The sequence below is a fragment of the Mastomys coucha genome, unplaced genomic scaffold (genome assembly GCF_008632895.1).
Source record: "Mastomys coucha isolate ucsf_1 unplaced genomic scaffold, UCSF_Mcou_1 pScaffold13, whole genome shotgun sequence".
NCBI classification, from domain to species: Eukaryota; Metazoa; Chordata; class Mammalia; order Rodentia; family Muridae; genus Mastomys; species Mastomys coucha.
Genome location: NW_022196895.1, coordinates 35,749,100 through 35,755,454, shown reverse-complemented (window position 1 = coordinate 35,755,454; position 6,355 = coordinate 35,749,100).

Sequence of the window (6,355 nt, the reverse complement as noted above, 5' to 3'; positions counted from 1 at the left end):
AGGAGGAGGAGGTGGAGGAGGAGGAGGAGGAGGTAGAGGAGGAGGAGGAGAAGGAGGAAGGGGAAAACCAAATAAGAACTGAACACATGACTCAGAGTTACCTGACAACCTGAGTTGGGTTCCTAAGCCTCTGCAACTTTGTCCTCTGACCCACACCCACCATGGCACACTAAGGCAAAATAAATAAAATGTAAATCATTAAAAATAAAAAGGAGCAAATTAAAAGAAATAAGCCACAGGCATACCAAATAGCAGACAACAAAGAGAAAAGGTCTGATTTCCATCATTTCAAGCATCAAAAGATGGAGCTCAATTCTTTGATCATGATCCATGCACTACTGCTGATGATTAGAATGGATATGTGACCCCTAAAATACTAGGAAAAGCTCTGAATCACCCAGCTTCACCTCTACTTCAGCAGCTAGAGAAACAAAGTAAAAGTGAATGAAGATAGTAAACTTAAGATCACACACACACACACACACACACACACACGCACGCACGCACGTGTGCACACACACACACACACACAATACCCACTAACAAGGAAAGTTCTAACTACAACTTCCAAGGATTCTAAGATGCACTACAGCCTATATCCTTACAAACAATACAGACCCTCCTCAGCACCACCCCTTCATCTCTAAAATCCCTGGGTGGGATGGAGGTGAATGATTGACTCCTAGATTGCACTCAGCTGGTTAAAACATTAATTTGCAACCAGCTTGTGTGCCACAGAGCAAGCTCATTTAGATATGCAGAAGGCAATTCTAATAGTTCCCGGTGCTGTACCTCTATCTAAATAATTTAAAAAGTAATGCTGCTCCACTCCAAGTTTTAAGGAAATGTGTAGTAGCCAGAGGAGCACTGGACATGGAGAGCTCAGGGAGATACAAGTGTGAAGTTGGGTCTCCCAAACCTTCAGAGCCTCATATTTCTCATCTTCAAAAGGGAGATGATTATAAAATCATGGTTCTCCTCTCAAAGAGAACAGGAAATAGTTTACTCTTGAGCCAAATAGGAGTGACATGGCCCAGGAACACAGATTCCCAAAGGTGAGTTCCTATATGGGCACAGTTTCATGAAGCGTTCTAACTAACAGAAACAAAGAAAATAATAATTCAAGGTACTTTTTAAGTGATTAATGGAAACATCAGATAGGCAAAGTATGGCAAAGCAGGGGAATGTCTGTTACAGTTCTCAGATACTATCTGATGACACTCTTAGCCTTTAGATTGGTACAAACCAGTGATGTTTGTACATTCAAAAGGGATTTATTTACCTCACAGCCACATTAGGTTACACACAGAGGTGGGCAGTAATTGACTGCTGGGGAAGGGGAGAACTAAACAGAGCCCAAGTTAATACTTACCTGCAACATTCTAATTCTGTCTTGTAGAGTATTTAAGATGTATGTGGCTTACCACTCCACTAGACTTCAATTCATGTGATAGTGTCATTTACCCTGTCTACCCCATTGGCTAGCCCTGAATGGGGATAGCAAAAGGATCCTGCTCCAAGGTCATGTTTATTACTGAGTAACCACCACAAGCTGGCTAAGCATGTCCGCATTTCACGTGCTTGAATCATCTGAACACATCTTGTCTTTTACTCAGAGAGAGCCAGCACTTGTAAGGCATGCAGTCTTTGAGGACAGCACTGGGTTTAAAAGTACTAAGAATCATCCATCAAGGAAATTTATCATCTTCCCTCAGCATCTTTCAATATTGTTCCAAAATCTATTTTTTAAAAAAAATAAGATAAAACTATAAACACAGCCAGTGCTATTAAGTACAATAATTGCATCTGTCCTAGTTACATTTCCTCCTGGCGTTGTTTTACACAAGCAAATTCCTCACTTTTGTCCATTGCATACCTAAGGCTCAACTATACTAAAAGAGCATGTGGGACCTTAGCTCACAAAAGTTATCAACACTAAGCACAAGTGTGACATAGGTGGTGACTGAACTCCACAACCTCTTTAAATTCCTGTCTACAGGAGCTGGAAATGATCCCCCATCTCTCTATGACAGCTCTCCATCATTCAGACTGTGAACGGAAATAAAATTGCAAGACTAGGGATGTATGTTTACTAATGTGAAGAGATCTACTACATGGTTAAATAAAAAAAAAAAATAGAATCAGTGGTATGGTGTGATTTCAGGCTTGGAACAAGAGAAGTGAGCTCCAATTATCACCCGGCTTTGAATGAAAGCAACCTAGGGTTGTGCTTAAGTCATAGATATTAACATCAGAGTAACAAGGATTCAAATTCATTCTCTGCCTAGCTGGATTACCTTGGACAGATTGCTTAATCTTTTTGCCTCATTTACATTTTTCATTTTATTTATTTTATACAAAATAATAGATGTCATTATGGCATTATCATACACGTCTGTCATTGTACTTTATTCATATCCCCCCACATGCTTCCCTTTCTTGTCTCCTTCTCCTGTCCTTCCCGTCCTCTCCTTCCTCACATTCTGCTTTAAGGGTGTGTGTGTGTGTGTGTGTGTGTGTGTTTACATATACTTGTTAGAGTGTACATGTATATGTATGTGTGAGCATGTATATGTATGCATGCATATATGTGTATGTGTGAGTGTGTATGTGTGTGTATGTACCTGTGTGTTTATAATAATGAGTGTGTATATGAATGCATATGAGTGTGTGCATGTGTATGTATTTAACCATAATCTTCATATGGAAGAATAATGTACTGTTTCTAATATGAATATGGCTTTTTTCACTTGACATGATAATCTTCAGTTTCACACATACATGTGAAAAATATATATGAAATATATATTTATATATTATATATGTATATACATATATATGAGTGGGAAAGCTAAACCATAATGTTTTAGAATCTTCCATATTTATTTCCATAGTGACTGAAATTCTTTATCTATCCATCAGCAGCAATAAAGGCTACTTTTCCCATACCTTCACCAGCTGGGATGAGATGGAATTCCAATGTAGTTTTAATTTGAATTTCCCTGATGGGTAAAGTTGTTGAACATTTTAAATTTATTTACTAGCTAATTGTATTTCTCCTTTTGAGAACTTTCTAATCCATTTGTCCACTTATTGATTGGGTTGGGTGGGGATGTTTGATTTTACTTGAGTTCTCTATATATTCTACATACTAACCCTATACCCAACATATAGCTGGCAAATATTTGCTCCCACTTGGTAGGCTGTCTCTTCACAGTCACACTGTCTTCTTATAGTATTGGAATTCACTTCCTGAGATCATGAGTGTTACGTGAATAATAGAAATAGGTGTTTTGAAAAAATAAAAATTAAAAATTTAAAAATTAAAAAAAAAAAAAGAAATAGGTGTTTTGAATATCACGCAGCACACAGAAAATGACCTAGAATCGATAGGCATTATTACTGCCATACAAATACAAAATGTCAGAGGTTATCTCCTCCAAGTAGAAAGAGAGAGAGAGAGAGAGAAAGAGAGAGAGATATTATTTTGCAATATTTTCAAAATTATGTGAAACTGTCATCTCTCATCACTAAACTTCCTTGTGCTGGCTAATTTTATGTCAACTTGACACAAGCTATAGTCATATGAGAGGAGAGAACCTTGAGAAAATGCTTCCATAAGATCAGGCTGAGGGCAAGCCTAGAGGGCATTTTCTTAATTAGTGTCTGATGGGGGAGGGACCATTCCATTGTCAGTGGACCGTCTCTGGGCTGGTGGTCCCGTGTGCAAAAAGAAAGCAGCCTGAGCAAGCCACGAGGAGCAAGCCAGTAAGCTGCACTCCTCCATGGTCTCTCCATCAGCTCTTGCCTCCAGGTCCCTGCCCACGCCCTTACCCCGACTTCCTTCAGTGATGTACTAGGCTGAGGAAGCGTAAGCCAAATAAATCCTTCCCTCTCCATCTTGCTTTTCGTCATAGTGTTTCTTCATAGCAATGGCAACCCTTACTAAGTCATTCCTTTTCCATGATGCACTAGTTTTTGAGGGCGACTGTGGCGGTGAATAGTTAATCCTCTCTGAGCACCTGACACCCTTCAGAGTTCTCTGGATTCACGAATGAAACACACACACACACACACACACACACACACACACAGGGCAGCTTAATTTTGATATACCTAACTTGCTCAATGACTGGGCACTTCCAACCTCCCCCCCATGGCTAAAACACACCTCCGATATTCCTGAGTTAACACCTTCTAAATCAATATTTTATCTGGGCAGCCCCCCAGTGGGATCGCTTTCCCTTTACACCCACATGGCTAGATGATTTCTCTCCTGCAGCTCTTAAATCTGATCTCTCTACTTTTGAGTCCTGGTGATTCTCCTGTTTTTCTTCTCCCTTGGTCCCTTGCCCTCTCCATCTCCCTCCCCAGCCATTGGCTGTAAGGCAATTCTTTATTACCAATCAAAGCTAGTTGGGGGAAAAAGAACCTCAGTATTTGGACATGCAGATTCCCATGTGATTTTGGGAACCGAAGTAAGACTAAGCATTAGACTCCATCCTCAACAGGTCACATCTGCCCTATGTAGCTGTGTATGCATCTTATCCATTCTTTCTCAATGCTACTTCTACAACTCACATGTACGTCCTCAACATTGCTGTTCCCTCCAGAATTGAAGCCATGTGTTGTTTCACAGCTCTAAGTAAAATTGCAATAAATATCGCCACGTAGTCTCTCTCAAAAGCCAAGCAAGAGAGTATCTAATGTAAGTATCTGTAGTAGAATGGCTGAGTTATATATCTATAGCATTAATTTCCCTAAGCAGTACCAGATGTCTTCCAGGAAAGCAACAGTTCCCCACCAGGAATAATGAGACTCCTGCTCCTCATATCTCCACCAGAATGTGAAAGATGGACTTCCTCTTTCGTCTCTCAAACACTTGCCAGTCTAGTGAGTACGGTGGGCAAACTCATTGCGATTCTCAACGTACTTAGGACAGAATCATCCCTTCTTTTAGTGTTGTAATTTCAGGTTCTTCTCAGTCCTCTTTGTTTTCTTTTTATTTTCCTCTATTGGGGGTTTCTTTATTTTGTTTGTTTTTTTGTTTGTTTGTTTGTTGTTTTTTGATTTTGTAGAGACAGGGTTTCTCTGTATAGCCCTGGCTGTCTTGGAACTCACTCTGTAGACCAGGCTGGCCTCAAACTCAGAAATCCACTGCCTCTGCCTCCCAAGTGCTGGGATTAATGCCTTTCTCTATTCATTTGCAGGGTTGTTTGTTTGTTTGTTTGTTTGTTCATCCCTGCAGCTTCCATGGATTTAAAGCAATTATAATTCTCTACACATTGTTGTCAGTGTAATAGACTTGTCTGTAGTGTCTTCCTTGAGCAGGACACACTAATGTTCATGGACTCTGTGCCATCAGCACCTTGCTCTATGACTTATGTTTTCTGAAACTGTCAGAAGCGCTTTTCCCTGTCTTTATATCACCAAGTCATCCTCCTACCTCAGGTTTCACTGAGTGTGCAGATGTGCATACTTGGTTTTTGATCCATGTGAAGTCCACATTCATATGAAGAGCAACAATCCAATTTAGTGAACAGACAGTGAGCCAGTTGTCCCATTGTCCCTACAGGATGATGGTGTGAGGCACACTCTTTGTCACACTTGAGCTTCCGTCTAGACAGAAGAGTCTGAGCTCTCTGTTCTGTCTTGCTATTCCCAGTTGTCTTTAGTTTGTCTGGGTGGATGCTCTATTTGGTAGGTATGGTTCTCCTACCTGGCACTAATTTTGATGTTACCCTTTGATAGATATGTTCATAGCTGATAAGGTAAGATTTCCTCCTGTTGTGCTTATAATTTATTCATAGACTATTTTTACTCCAGTAAAATATTAAGTATTTTTTTATCATAGTCTTTTAAAAATATGAACAAAAGGCTTGGGGCATATCTCAGTGACAGAGTGCCCACTGAATATGGGTAAGATCCTGGATTCATTCCTGTGGTGCTTTGGATAGGTATGGACCCCATAGACTTGTGTGCTTGGATGCTTGGCCCATAGGGAGTGGCACTATTAGGAGATGTGGCCTTGTTGGAGGAAGGGTGCCCTTGTTGGAGAATGTATGTCACCTCAAAGAAGGGCTTTGAGGTCATAGATGCTCAAGGTATCTCCTGTGTGGCATACAGTCTCTTTCTGGTGCCTGCAGATAAAGATGCAGAACTCTCAGCTCCTTCTCCAGCACCATGTCTGCCTGCATGCCATGCTTCTTGCCCTGATGATAATGAACTAAACTTCTGAAACTGTAAGCCAGCCCCAATTAAATCTGTCCTTTATAAGAGTTGCCATGAATTTATTGTTTTTAATAGCTGAGTACTACTCCATTGTATAGATGTACCACAATTTCTGTATCCACTC